Source organism: Equus asinus, chromosome 7 (assembly GCF_041296235.1).
Source record: "Equus asinus isolate D_3611 breed Donkey chromosome 7, EquAss-T2T_v2, whole genome shotgun sequence".
Classification (NCBI taxonomy): Eukaryota; Metazoa; Chordata; class Mammalia; order Perissodactyla; family Equidae; genus Equus; species Equus asinus.
Window position 1 is genome coordinate 104,271,004 of NC_091796.1, and position 14,012 is coordinate 104,285,015.

Genomic DNA, 14,012 nt, shown 5'->3' on the forward strand with positions numbered 1-14,012 from the left:
TTATCAGAGAAGGGTTGCTCCCAGGACTGTGTTCCTCTCTTGATTCCTTGAGGAATAGGTCAACCTTGTGACTTGGGGCAAAATCCTGTAAGCTGGCTTCAATTTTCTTGTTGGAAAAATGGAAGCAGTTAAAAAGGACTTGAATTGCATGATCTGTTGCAGTTCCTTGGAGCGAAGCTGAGGTCCCCGTCTCTGTCAGGGGTCTCACACCCTCACCCAGACCCCTGAACCACCCTTCCTACTCCTCAGAGGCCTGATCCATGCTGGCTCTTGTTTCCCACGGCACTGTGATAGGCCGGCCCTGAGCTGGACACCCGTGGACAAGGATAAACCAGCCGTGGTCCCCCCTTCAGTCTGGGGGTGGATGGCAGACACACAACCAACCATGATCCAGTGGGGCATTTGCCTTGGGGACCCTCAGGGAGGAAAGAGAGAGACTGACAATGGCCCCAGGCTCAAAGCGCCAAGCCACTGGACTCGATTGGGAGACAGGGCCCATCCGTCCACTCGGTGCTGCATCCCTGGTGCCCAGCACACTGCCCGTCAAGTGGGGATGGACATAAGTGACGAATCACTCTGGCCACCGTCAGCTGAGTCTCTGCTCTGTGCTGAGCAGCCCACATAGAGGGATGTAATCCACCCTGGCAACAAGTGTTCTTAGAGATGAAGAAGCTGAGACGCGGAGAGGTCACCCACTTGCCCAGGCGGCTATGATGTGCACGCAGGTGATCTTGTCCTTCCACCTGCCTTCCCAGAGGATGGAGGAATGAACCAGCACACATGCCAGCGAAGCCCGTGCCACAGTGACCCCATCCTTCTCAGAGAGAGGCCGCCCTCGCTGGGCCACTGGCTGGGGCCAGCGTCTGTCTGCCGGGAAGACCCCGTGCCACAGAGAAGGCTCTGCTGAACCCCTCAGTTAGCCCAGAAGGATTTACATCTTTTTATTAAAAATGTCACAGGAAGTCCACTCGAACGTTTGAAGCTGCTGCCAAACATGTACACGTTTGATGTTAATTAAAGCAAAAGATGACAGCCTCCAGGAAAAGGAATAATTTTCTTCTCTCGGATAAATGACCTTTCAGGAAAGCTTGTTCTTCAGTTCTCATTGGTCATTACCAGATATTACTGAGGCTTTTCAATAAAGCTGGGGTGGCCAGCTGTCTGCAGCATCTAGCCTCCTGGTAAGGGGAGGGACTTTATTCCCTGGGACCCCTGGCCATCGGCTTCAGCCGGCCAAGCCAAGAATGATGTCCATCCTTGGTGAACAAAGAGTCAACTCTTTGCTTGGAATGCAGCTCTCTGCCCCTCAGGGGTTCTCACCCAGAACCTTGGCTTCCCAGCAACAGGAGCTCCTGCTTCCCGTGGTCTCGCTGTCCACCTCACCTCAGGTCCATGTCCATGGCCACATCATGACCTTTGTCACACCCGCCCCCCCCCCCAAAAGAAGCTCCAGCCTGTTCCTCTCTGACCATCCCCGCCGGCCCCCAGCATCCCCTCCAGCACCATCACCTCGCAGTGTGGGGTTCCGAAGACCCCAGCCCAGGGACCCCACCTCTTTATCAGCCCCCACCACACCTCTCCAGTGCCCACCTGCCTCCTCACCCAGAGGAGAGCCCCAGGCCCAACATCACACCCCTGATGCTCCTCATGACCTGTGCCCCTTTTCCTCTAAACCCCAAACCATGGCTGGGCTTTTGCTAAGTGGATTAAACTTCATGCTCCATGGCTGCGCCGACAGTGGCTAAAGAAAAGCGGGCCACGGTACTTGCGGGTTTCACTTCAAGTCCGCGCTCGCCAGCAGCCTGGCCCGCTCAGTCACTGGAGCAGCGCCTGGAGTGCCGGCTCTGCACCCTCAGAACCAACCACCACCTCCCACCTTTCCATCCTCCCTCCACGGTCAGTCCTGCGCCCTGCGCCCTAATGAGGAGTCGCCTTATTCATCACTCCACTCTCCCCTCCCCCAAACCGACCCATCGCCCCCAGCTGGGCCCGCACTCTGCCCACCCCCTGCCCCAGTAAGCTCCCCGTGGGCAAATTCAGGGGTCGCTTACCTGGCAGGACAGCCACCAGCGCTCCCCACGGGTGACAGCTCTTCCTGAGACGCCTCCTCGCCTGATGCTCCCACCCCCTCAGGTCTGAGTGTCAGCCTCCCCAGGGTCCTGGAGCCTCTTCTCCACCACACCCGCACCAGGGGCGCCCATCCAGACCGTCTGCACCTCCGTGCTGCTGTCCTGACAAGCGCCAGCCATGGCTTGGACCAGGCGCAGTTGGAATACAGGGCAGACCAGGCCAGAGGTGCCAGCTTCTGGGCCCCAGGCCTCCTCACCTGGACAGTGCACTATTGCAGATGATGCTGAGTGAGTGAGGGTCAGTGGACTTTCAGGAAGTTCAGGAGCTCCCTCCCCAAAGCCAGGCCAGGCTGGAAGTCTCTGGATGCAGGAGCCTGGGCTGGCCTGGATGCACACTGGGGCCACCTTTCCAGGCCCTGTGTGCTTCACCGTCCACACGAGACAGCAGAGCAGGGGCAGGACTCTCAGACGTGGGCCCCTCCCCATCTGTCACCCTCGGCCTCTCCAGCCTGGTCCAAAAACTGTTTTGGACCTACTGCTGCAAAACCAGGACAGGGCAGTTACCCAGACATCTCTGGGGTCTCACGCCATCAGCTCTAGGGCCTTTCCCACACTCCCACTTCTCCATCTGCAGCTCCACCTCCGGATGCTCTCATCCATCTGTCTCCACTGGGCTGGGGCACCCAGCAGGCATCTTCAATGTAATTTGGCCCCAGTTGGACTCCTGACCCCCTCCTCTCCACTCCTGTCCTCCTCGTCTCCGTAAATGGCTTCCACACCACCCACCCAGTGGCTCAGCCAAAACCTGGCACCGATCCTGACTCCCTGCTTTCCCTCACGGCCAGTTCATCATCTCGGCACCCCGCCCGGCTCGCTCACACTGCCGGGACGGTGATGGCCTTCCTGGGCCTTAAACCACACCGCCCACTCCACCCCCAGGCTCCTTCCCGACCCTGGGAACTGGCTGCAGATCCTTGTGGGGTCACAGCTCAGCTCATACATCACCTTCCCCGAGACAGGGATGGGAGACCACACCATGGGCCAGGAGCTGCAGGAGCTGGGAAGTGAAGGGGCTTGGCGGGAGCCCCGGTCCTGTGTTCCAGCTCCAGCTCCTCTCTCTGAGCCTCAGTTTCCTCATCCACAAAATGAAGAAACACCCCCACCCCATACTCCGCCCATCTCAGGGCTGTGCTGAAGATCAGACGGACCGCAGATCACCCCCCGGGCGGAGGGGTGAGGGCTCCTACATGAACTAGCCACACTCCAGGCTCGCTCTCTGAGCTGCTCACTGAAAGCGGAGAAATGCCTGATGCACACCTAGTTTGCGCTCTCTAGGCCTGTTTATCTTCTGAAACATTCGCTTGTCCTGTTGTTTGCGGTTCCTCACTGGCCCTGGGGCTTTCTGTGCACGCCATAAATTTCAGTCCCGTGGACTCACTTAGAGCCTCTTCAATGGAGAGTAAGCTTCTTTGGAATTACGACTTCTTTTTGCAAGATAAATAGCTGGTGGAAAAGTAATACCACATGATAAAATATAGTCAAGGAAGGCAGTATTTTAATACAGCCGGATGCAGCCTGTGGGTGGTGAAAAATTGTTCAGTTTGTTTTTAAATAAGAGAAAAGAGAGGTGAGAAGTTTCATCCTCACCGTAGAAATTTCTGAGGCAGACGCAAGAAACGCACAGCCGGGGAAGGAGTTCTCCGCGCTGCGACGGTGGGGCGGAAAGAGGAGGCGACCAGCGTCACAAGGCGGGGCTCAAGTCTCAGCTTTACCTTCCCATCAAATGGGAGGGAACAAGTCTGACCTCTGCGGGCCTCAGTTTTCCTCCTTTAGAAAGTGGGGGTAATAAATCTACCCTCTTCCTGAGTGTAGAGATTTAGCCTCATCCTTCAAGGGCACGGGGGTGCAATGTGACGGAGAAAAAGGAGGGGCGTCCAGACGTGGGGATTCAGGCAGACAGCGTGAGGCGCGCGGCGTCCTTACGTCTCCCTGCGTGGAGAAACGAACGTCCTTTAGGGCAGGGCACTGGGTACGTGTGACCCAGCGTTTAGAAATGTGGACTCAGTCTCAAAGCTGAAGTTGCCGCGTCTGTGACCTGGAGGCATTCACGGCTCACCGCGGAGGCAGATGAGAAACAAGTCCTTGAAGACCTGCGGCGGACCTGTGGGTTTTGAGGCGTGCTATTTGAGCTCCACCCTGCAGGAAAGGAGCTCCGTGTCCCGCAATTGCAAGACACCTCCTGGTCATTTCAGTTTGAGGTCGGAAGGGCTGCTCCTGAGCCATCAGAAGCTGCTGGGGCCCAGGGCAGGCCGCTGAGCGGGAAGCCTCACGTGGCCTCTCCGTGGCTGTGCCTGTCCAGGCTTCTCTGGGTCCAGTTCCTCTCTGGAAAAGGGTGGGAATCACAGTTTGCAGCGTGTTTGTGGGAGGGAGGGCACAAGCTCTGCGCAAACATGCATGCACGCCTTTACAAACACACACAGGCACACACACTCGCATACATGCATGTGTGCACATGCACACGCTCCCATATGCATGCACGCACACACATGCGTGCACACACGTGCACTAACCTTGTTGGGCCTCAGTTTCCTGTCTGTCAACTGAGACAACACTGGAGCCTCCTGGAGGGTGCCTAGCACATGGTAGCGCCCAGCACATGGGACAGCACTTGATAATTCATGCTGTTACTTCTTCCTCCCGTCTCTGCCAGTCACTGAGGGGACTCAGGTGGTGTCAGAGGGAGACCATAATCCGCATCCATGAAACACCCAGGTCCTGGTGATAGTGGGGGGCATGCTCCGCCCACCCAGGGAGGGCTCAGGCGCTGGGGTGGGCAAGGTGTGGCAGATGGGAGGGTGGCCTGGTGGGAGGTGGGTATGGAGAATCAGGAAGGGAGGGGCTTACTAGGCATTTGGTGGCAGGAAGAGCATCCCAGGGCCTCCCAGGCCAGGGAGAGGATGCGCTGGGGTGCTGGAGGAAGCCATCTGTGAGGTGGTGTGGGGAGCGGTGGGCCAGTGCTTGTGAAGCCAGCAGCCAGGGACGTCCTCCGTGCATAGTGCTCCCCTCTCCCTGGAGAGGAACACGGGCGGGTGTTGCTATTGGCTGAGTTTTAAAAATTGCCTGAAAAACCCGGTCCTTTTTCCTTTGTGTGGTCTACCAGTCTCTCAGCATTTCATTTGAAAAACAGAAAAGCGCCACTTGGACCCTTATGTGCTGCTACAGATTTGTCTGCAGTTCTTGCTGTACTTTTAAAAAAGAAATGAAAAAAATGAAAAATCTCTCTACCCAGCCTCCCGGCTGATTTCCCCACAGCCCCCAGAAGGCAGCCCCAGGCCCCGTCCTGAGGCCTTTCCGGGGCTTTCTGCTTTATCCTGACCTGGGCAGTCTCAGCCCGGACACAGGTTTTTGTTTTAATTTGTTAGTTTTTTGAACTAATTTAGACTTACAGAAAAGTTGTAAAAATAGTACAGAGTTTCCATATACCCCTCACCCAGCTTCCCCTCCGGTCAACATCTCGCACGACCACAGCGCAGTTAGCAAACCAGGAAGTTAGCACCATCCAGGACTACTAACTAAACCACAGATGGTGTTCAGTTGTCGCCAGGTTTCCCATCGATGTCCTTCTTCCATTCCAGGATCCCAGCCGGGACCTCACATCACTTTAGTCATCAAGGTTCCCTGGTCTTCTCCAGTCTGTACCGGTTCATGGAGTCCTTGTCTTATCGCTGGTGATGTCAACCTTGACCGCTTGCTTAAGGTGGTCTGCCAGGCGTCTCCACTGTCAAGTTCCTATCATTCATTTGCAATTAACAAATGTCGGGAGGAGATAATCTGAGGCCATGCAAATCCTGCTTCTTCTCCAACTTCTGCCCACCAGTTTTAGCATCCATTGTGGACATTGTCCACAACGATTTCTCCTGTAGGGTCTGCTGAGTGGTGACTTTCTATTTTCATCTTTCCTTCTACATTAATAATAGGAATTCGACTGTAAAGAGGAACTGTCCCTTCTCTCCATCTATTTACCGAATTGTTCATTTATATCAGTGTGGACTCGTGTCAATCGTATTCTGTGTGGTGTAATTCGATACTATCATTATTTATTTTGTTGCACAAGTCGTTCCAGTTTGGCCACTGGGAGCCTCTTCGTCTTGGCTTCTGTTTTCTCTCAACAAGACTCAGGATTTTCTTAGCGCTTCCTAACTTTCTGACATCACGAGATGCCCCAAGCTCCTCTTGTACTTTCCCTGTCCCCAGTCCTGAGACTGGTTCTCCAACGAATCTTTTTTGGAAGGTGGCGCTTAGAAACCAAGATTGGGTGCTGGACTGAGCTGGGAAACGCACATGCTACCCTGTGCTAAGCCACACGCACACCCCTCCATGACTCCCCGTCCACCTATCTTATGAAAAGGAAAGACCGTGAATTCTTACTGACACCGGGGCTTCTCATCCAACACCACAGGGTTTCTTTTAGCCTTCCTTTTCCCTTGTTTGTAACTTTTTTCTCCAACAACGAGAAACCCAGCTCTACCATATGACGACCGTTTGTCCAGCTCTCGTGGCTGGAGAGGGTAGTCTCAGGATTGCTGCCCGCACCCCTGAGAGGTCACTCACGGATGAGTGACAGCCTCAGTGTGCGGCTCCTTCTCCTGGGGCCCGACAGAACCCCGCCAGGACACTGCTCTCCAGAGCTGCTCAGGCGAGTTCTTTCCTTCCCCACCCGCTTCAGGGCAGTTGTGTTATTCCTGTGTAATATGCCTTGGCTCATGGTTGGGGTTTTGATACCATCTTGGTCCCCCCTATATCCCGGGTTGTTTGGTCTGTTTGAGGGAGAATTTGAAGGACATGTGAAGGCTTAGGACCCACTGCAAAATAGACTCAAAGCCTTGCCACCCCTCTGTTTTCCTGCCACTCGGCCCATTCCCCCCTCCTTTCTACCCACTCCCCATAACTAATCTCTTTAGTGTTCGTTTCACCCTCTCTTTCTTTTGCACAGCTGAGCAGATACATGTGTATTTTCTTACATCTCCTGCTTTCTCACAGGAAGGGTAACATGTCGTAGAAACTCTCTTACACTCTGCTTTTTTTACTTAGCAGCATGTCCTGGAAATTAGTCCCTATCCGTTCATGGGGATCTTCCTCCTCCTTCATTCCAGCTGCATGGTACTCCATCGGGTGGATGTACCCGAGTTTATGCAACCCCTCTCCTGTTTCTGAACTTCTGAGTGGTTTCCAATATTTTGCAATTACAGACAATGTTATAATGAATAACCTCGTGCATATCTATTTTTGTATTGTTGCAGGTGTGTCTTTAGGACAGATTCCTAGAAGTGGGATTGCTGCATTGAGAGGTAAGAGCAGGTGTGGTTCTGTTTGGTATTGCCAAGTGTCCCTTCCAAAGCTTACACTAATTTGCACGAGCGTGCAAAGGCAGCAGGGCACAAGAGGGCTTGTTTCCCCACAGCCTCACCAATAGAACGTGTGGTCGTATTTTAATTGTTGCTAGTCTGATAGAAGAGAAATGATATCTCAGTGTTGCTTTAAATTGCATTTCTCAATGATGAGTGAGTTGGGACATTTTTTCCTATGTTTGAGGACGTTATGCGTGTGAATTGTCTGCTCGTGTCTTTTTCCCATTTATCACTCAAGTTTTGTCTCTCAATTTTTGAATTCTTTATTTAATAGAGATACTAGTCCTCTGTCATGGGAAATGTTGTAAATTTTTTTCTCCCAGTTTATTGGGAAAAAAAGTCTTTTGACTTTGTTTATGGTGGATTTTTTTTCACGCAATAAAAAAAGATTTGTGTCGCACAAGTGGAAGGACCAGCAACTAAGATATACAACTGTGTACGGGGGGGTTTGGGGAGATAAAGCAGAAAAAAAATAAATAAAAATAAATAAATAAATAAAAAGATTTGTGTAGTCACATCTGTCCACCGTGCCTGGCCCCGGGCTGTGAGGGAGAAGGCCTTTTTCTGCACCTGGGGGTGGAGGGCAGCCCTTTGACATAGACCCCGGGAGCAAAGAGGCTGGCAGGGGAATGTGGACGCTCTGCTGGGAACAGAGGACAGGCCGGCTCACTGTGGAGCGTGAAGGGATTTCAAACGGCCTCACTTATCCAGGTTTCCCCAAATGCTTTAGATGTGGGTGGATTTGCCGAAATCGAGCTAAACACCCATGTTTCATGAAGACATCAATTTATTTCACGGTGACATACAGCTGCACTGAGCCGTGGACCCCTCCCGAGTGTACAGAGAGCGGGGTGCGGAGGGAACATCGGAGCCGTTGGCTTCGGTGCCGGTATTTCACCGTGTGCTCGCTGCACTCCCCTTGGACACACAGAGAGGCTGAAGTTCAGTTCAATAACCCTGCCAGGTGGTGGAAGAGTAGGACGGAGTCCACCTTCCTCCAGGGCCACACTGTCCCTGCAGTCTGCTGGCTTTGCAGAGGTGGGGGGTGCTTATTTCTTCCCCAGAATACCTGCTCCCCATCCTCAGAGCCACTTTGGGTAATGGTATCTCCAGCCTCCAAGCTGTGACCCGTGTGTTCCTGGGCTGGCCTCTCCCCTACAGGCCCCCATCTCAGATCTGCCCTTCCTCCTGATGCTGTCAGAGGGCTGGACTGCCTTGCCTCCCCTGGGTTCATGGCTGCAGACTCCTGAGCAGCTCCCCACTCCAGCCTGGTCCCCCCAGTGCACTGTGTAGGGTCACGCAGCAAGCTCATGGCGATTCAGAGAGCCCCACCCTAGAGGAGGAAAGCCACACTTCTTTTGCCTGACATGGGACAGGCTTCAGCCGCCTTTTGAGGGGGGCTCCTTCTCCTCTTCAGCCCAGCCCCTGGCTTCAGCCCCAAGCCCCGGAACACCCAGATATCACCCCACACTCCTTGTCCATTGAGAAAACTGCTGCTGTCTGCTGGGACTGCACTCCACGCCACCTCCTCTGGGCGCTCCCTGTGTGGGCACTCGTCCCTCTGATGTGCCCAGAGCAGCCTGAATCCCATCCAGTTTGGGGGTCTGGCCCCCTGTAAATACTGAGCAAACTGTAGATACAATAAAATCTCTGAAGCAATCTATGGTGAGAAAGGAGGAAGAGAGATGGGGAGCAAAGAGCGGAATTGGTGACGGGGATGGAGGAAGGGCAGGTGGAGCAGGAGGGAAGAGGGAGACAAGGGTGCCGGGAGGGGAGATGGGCAAGAGGAGGAAGCCGGGAGGGTGGCATCTTGCAGACTGGGGGCAGGTCCCTCATGCGTGGTGGAGGGAAAAGGAAGAAAAACGTGAGGTCAGACTCACCCTTCCTACGGTCTCCCAGCTGAGACCCCACAGCCTATTTTAACACCAAGCGCCACAGGGGGCTGAAAGGATCAGGTGTGCTCGGATTTAACACAGGTTTGCAGCCTGTGGGGGTGTTTCGGGATCTGCAGATGCTGCTCCACTCTCCTGCTTTGCCTTTCCGAGGTGTCCTTGTGCAGGTGGCACTCACTGCATGCCATGAGGTCCCACGGAGTTGCTGCAAACCCAAGTTCTGTAAACCGAGTCACATTGTCTCCCAGCTACAAAGTTCTGGGGAAGCGATTTATCTTTTTTGAAAGTGTGTAATCATCTCGTGAGTTTCCATCTGTCAGGTACCTGTCCACACTGTTCGCAGGCATAACATTGGTGCCATTGTTGGGAATAAGGCATTCTAGTCTAAGTTACCATTCTAACAATTTCCCAAATTATATATATGTATATATGTATATATACATATATATATATTTTTTTTTTTTTTTTAAAGATTGTTTTGTTCATAAAGTTTCAAGCTCTCTTGCTGAGCTCAATGGCTTGGACTTCCTGTTTTTTGGCATTTTCTGGGCACCTGCGATGTGCAAGGAATAGCAGGCCCACAGAGTTGGGTAGACACTGCCCTGGCTGTGAACAGGGCCTTGGACATCAACCGCAAAGTGAAACTGGCGGGCTGAGGGCGCTAGAACGGGCAGTGGAAGCACGCGGACTCAGTGCAGAGTTTAAGTGTAAGAAGCTGGGCGGGGACGGCATCCAGGACCAGAGGGTATGGGGCGGAAGGGGCCGGGTGCTGGCTCCTTGCACATCTTTGGTATTTGTTGGGTAAATAGATGCAATGTAAATGTGTTTTTTATATATTGGTTCCTTAACATCGAGTACACCTATACTGAGAAGCCTTTATTTATACAACACAACAGCAACAACAATAAATCCCAAACATACCCAATGCAAACCCACCTCTCAGGATCGCATTCTTGGCTTGATTTGGGGAGGTACCTGCTTCAGGAGAAGTGGGGTGCAAGAAACCACGCTTCGTTTCCTGGGCAGCATCCTGGCTGGTGTTCCATCCCAGCAGGCATTGCCACCAGGGGGTGCAAACGGAGCAGGGGAATGGGGATCCCAAGGCTGGAAGAGGCAGCGGAATGGTTTGGTTTTGATGCGGGTAGAAAGAAAGGTTAGGCTTGTCTTGTTTGGGTGGGAGAGGAGCCTTTGGTGGACTGTCTTTGCTGTTTCCCATGCCAGGAACAGATGATAACGTTCCCTTCCTCATCCACACTGGTGTGGTCCAGTCTTGGGGGGCTGCCCGCCGTGGTGGTGTGGAGAAAGGGGAGTCCAGCGCTCCCCACCATTCAGCTTTGCCCTTGGCCTCTGGTCACAGCCACTTACTGGCTTAATCACAGCCTTGATTGTTCTGTCTGCTCATCTGTCTGTGGGTTCATTTGAAGGATGCAGCCTAGCGGGTGACACTTTGGTTCTTAATTCACATTGTACCTTGTTGCAAGTTTGCAGATATTACTTATTTTAAAATGTGCAGATTCGATAGTTGAAGCCTGAAGTCCACATAATTGAACGATTAGAATCCTGAGATGATTTAACAAGCGCAAATACTCATATTATCCTACGAACTGCACACATTATTTGGGCTTAATTTTTCTATTTCCTTGGCTTGTAATCTACTTTCCTTCCCATCAGATACACAGCAATTCTATTCTTCCAGTATCAGCTGTTTTATAATCATCGCCGACAGCAGAACTACGTCCTTGTATGCATTTAATAACTATTTATCATCCTCTATCTTCCCATTTTCAAAAAGGAATAAGTTAAGTGCTCCAGAAATTGGAAAAAATTGAAATTTGACCTTTATTAACTGGGTTAATTGTCCAAATCTCTGCTTGTAAAAAAATTAATGGCCAAAAAGTGTAACTTTTAGAGTTTCAAAGATTAGGTTAATGTCCAAGGAAGTATAAACTTTGACCTTTTTGACGCATGTCATAAGTGACATCTATCCTAATAAATTGCTACCTGTGAGCAATTATAAAATTTTCCCTGTATCTAATCACGCAATTTAATTGCTACTGGAAATTCTGGCTTCCCTAGAGATAGCCTGGAGAATCATTTGATGCCCGTGAGAGTCATTTTATATTTGTTTTGGGGAGGAAGATTCGTTCATTTGGATTTCTAGACATTGAAATGTTCATGGACAAAGAGCCTAGCCACTTCTGCCAAAGGCAGCTTGGGCAGTAAACAACAAAACTTTGTCACAGGAATGAAGTGGAAACATGACAAGCTTCCGTGTCCAGATACGGTCTCTCACTGAGCCTGGATCCTTTCCTGGTTAATTGTTCACTTAATACAGACTGAAGTAGATGGGTGATTTTTCCTGTTACTGGTGGATGGTCAAGTCCACTCCAAACGGGATTAACAGGTGGTTTTTTAAAATGCCGTCATTTGGGGATTGATGTTTGCGGAGCAGTTTGGGGAAATGGGACTAATCCCCACCATTCAGGCTCTCACACACCAGTCTCATAACAGGTGTCAGTTTCAGCAAAGAAAAAAAAGAGATGTCACTGTCATTTATCGAGTCACCCCAAAGCTATGATGCTGGGGTCTCCTCTTGTAATTCCACCATTCATTTGGAAGATCCCAGAATGTTTAGAAAATCTGGGAATGTAATAGCGACAAACACAAAGATGATCCCAGTTCCCTGAGGCATGCTTTCAAAGCACTTAAGTTGTGAAAAGAAATCAGAGACTTAAATTCTCTATTATTTGGTAATAGAAATGAATCTTTGTAGGTGGCAGTGTTACTGAAGTTAGACCAAGAAATACTAGACAGGCAATCTAAAATTTTGTTTATTGTGGAATTAAAAGCCCTGGCCTCTTTTCTGTTAAGAATAGAAAAAAGGAATGTACATGAAGACCTAGTTTGGGCATAACTTCCCCTAGGAGGCACTCTGCAGGCTCCAGGCTGGCTGGCTGGCAGTCCTAGTCCTCCGTGAGCTGTTGGCAAGCACCTGTGTCATGTACCATTTATACTCCCCAAGCCTACTACAGCACCCAGCACTGTAGATATGCTAGATACCATTATGCTATGGTAGACACTCAAGCAACTGCTGGGTGAATCAACGGACGTCATTGATCCAAAGCACATTAAGGAAGAAAAACTGGGCTGAGACCCCGTGGCCATCTGTCTTGCTTTCCCATTGGCTCAACACTGAGACTGGACCTATGTTTTGTCATCTGAGAAACAAGGCTTTTCCCATCCGCCTCTGCCACTTGGGGGAGGTAGGAGATCAAGTCTGTTTAGGTCCTTGTGGGGAAGAACCCATACCTTGAGGATCTTCGGTCTCTGCTGTTCCAAGCCTCTCGGAGACTTGGACTAACTGCTGTGTCCAACCTTCGGCGGAAACCGAGTGTCCTGTGGCTGCCCTTTCTCACCCCGTGCCCCCTCCTCTGGCCAACTCACGTTGAGTGGCACCGAGTACCTGAAGGAGGAGACAGCCTCTTTTGTCACCGCAAAGTACCAGCTGAAAGCCACATTCTACTTGGCTTCTGGCACTTTGAGTACTCAGCCTAGTTAACTTATGCAAAATAGCCAGGTCCGTTCCCTCAAACACTCTGTGCCCAGTTGGTGGCTTTTGTTAATGGCGTTGTCGCATGAGTCACCGGCTCCCACAGCTTCTCAACGTGCAGCAAAAACGCACACAACTAGGCTGCCCTCCACCTTCCAACCGGCTCAGCACCCAAGTCTTGCAAAAATAACATTGTAAAGGTTTTTCTGTCAACCACCACCTTTGTTCGAGCTAGCTGGATAGTCACAGTGGTGTCAGCGCTTCTGTTACAGCACCTGCTTCCTAAGGGCAGGGGACAGAGGGGGAGAAGGGAAGGAGGCTATTAACATGCCCTTAAATTGGTCTACACAGAAGAGCAGAGCAGGCAACACAATTCCACATTCCTTTTTTCCTCATACAACTTTTCAAAAACACCCATTCTGGTCCTTTTAAAATCCAAGGAGCGTTCCGGCTGAATTTCCTGATGGTAGTGACTGCAGTCTTAATGGTGTAACATTTAATTGATTACATAACAGAAGCCCAAAGCTAGTTATTTTGACAACTGCCGATGATCCAAATAAAACAAAACTCTTCTTGTAATTTTTGTAGGAAAAAGCAGTGACTGTTTCTCTAGAATCATTTCAGGATTCACTCGACAACACGATGTGGTGTCAGCTAGAGTATTGTTTTCCAAATTAGGCCTGTTGGGGTGGCACTCGATTCTGACTGCCCTCACTGTCCCGTCAGTTGTCATTTGCATCTGCATTCAGGGGAGGGTTTTTTTTGAGTTGCGTGTAAGATTTACTTGAAAACTTAAAGCCAAGAAATTCAGGTGCCTGTTCCATGGTTCTTCATACTTAAAAATATGTATGTATAAAATAAGTAAATAAAATATTCCCAGCATGAGGTATCTGCTGAGTCTGGACAGCGCAGGCTGGCTGTGACAGTGGCCCACTGAACTGAGGTGCATGCACTGAAATCACAGGGCCAACAGGAAGACTTCACCGCCCGGGCAGGACCTACCCCCTTTCACGGTACGAAGCCTTTATTTAGTTCTACCATTCGTTGGTTGCAGGCTTGCTGCCATCATTCATTCAATCGCACTCGGAACCAT